Here is a 1,426-nt window from a genome sequence, read left to right as displayed (position 1 = left end):
TTTGTGGCTTCTGATTCCTTTGACCACCCCAGGAGAAATTTGGGTGGTTCCTCCAACCTGCATTATAAGTATTATTGTATGGGTTATTTTGAGATCTAAAGTTATTGTTACCCATATAGTTGACTTGTTCCTCTTCAGTTGTGGGATTAAAGGATTGATATTCTGTATGCACACCTCCTCCACTCGCGTCACACCTCATTACTGGATGTACCTGCGTAGAACCAAGTAAACCATCAATCTTTTTATTGAGAAGTTCTACTTGATTTGATAGCATAGTAACTGAGTTGACGTTATAAACACTGGCTGTGTTCTTTGGATTTGTCCTCATAACTTGCCACTGATAGTTATTCAGTGACATCTCCTCTATAAACTCATAGGCATCTTCCGATGTTTTATTGTTGATGGTTCTGCCAGCAGCCGCGTCAACCATTTACCAAGTCGAGGGATTCAGACCATTGTGGAATGTTTATACTTGAAGACAAAGAGGTAACCCATGGTGAGGGCACATTTTCAGTAAGTACTTGTATCTCTCCCATGCATCGTAAAGTGTTTCTAAATCCATTTGCACAAAAGAAGAGATATCATTGCGTAATTTAGCCGTTTTAGCCGGCGAAAGGTATTTTAGTAAAAAATATTTAGTCATTTGTTCCCCAGTAGTGATAGACCCTCGTGGTAACGAGTTCAACCACTGTTTAACATTGTTTCCCAGTGAAAAAGGAAATAACCAAAGATGAATGGCATCATCAGAAACACCATTGATTTTAAATGTATCGCAAAATTCCAGAAAGATTGCTAAGTGAGAGTTGGGATCTTCATCCTGCAAACCATAAAACTGAACAAACTGCTATATCATTTGAGTTGTGTTAGTTTTCAGTTCAAAAGTATTTGCAGGTACAGCCAGTCTAACTATGCTAGATTTAGTTCCTGTTAGAGAAGGTTTAGCATAATCATACATAGTACGTGGAGCAAGATTTTAATTAACCACAATTGCAGGACGTAGCTGATTGCCTTGGTTTTCAGCCATCTCTTCAATTGGGGGTTGAGTATCGTCTTCTTACTCGTTCTTCGTGCATCTTAAGCTGCGCCTTATTTCTCTTTGATTTCTGTGAACTGTACGATCGAATTTTTCGTCAAAAAGTAATGGTCCCGACGGGTTTCTTCTAGTCATAAACTATAAAAACCTGCCAAGAGAAAGAAAATAAATAAGTTAATAAATAATAATAATAATGAAATAAAATTAAATTGCAAGAAAAATAAATGGCTAAAGTAATAAAAACTGAGCGTTCCTAATATCTTAGCTCCCCGGCAACGTCGCCAAAAACTTGATCGCATGATTCGTAACAAGTAATAAATATTTATAATGAAGATCAAACCTAGACTAACTATTATCACGATGAAAAGGCAAGCGCACGTATCGAACAATAGT

General features: G+C 37.2%; 1 non-coding gene across 1 annotated transcript; it reads left to right on the top strand.

Moving 5' to 3' along the window:
- The first annotated feature begins 488 nt into the window (after window positions 1–488).
- LOC128285054 (small nucleolar RNA R71) lies at window positions 489–595 on the top strand. The gene has a single exon (XR_008275469.1). It is a non-coding gene; the product is annotated as a small nucleolar RNA R71 (small nucleolar RNA).
- The last annotated feature ends 831 nt before the right edge of the window (window positions 596–1,426 follow it).

The sequence above is a fragment of the Gossypium arboreum genome, chromosome 11 (assembly GCF_025698485.1).
Source record: "Gossypium arboreum isolate Shixiya-1 chromosome 11, ASM2569848v2, whole genome shotgun sequence".
Lineage (NCBI taxonomy): Eukaryota > Viridiplantae > Streptophyta > Magnoliopsida > Malvales > Malvaceae > Gossypium > Gossypium arboreum.
This window is presented reverse-complemented; position numbering and strand designations above follow the sequence as displayed.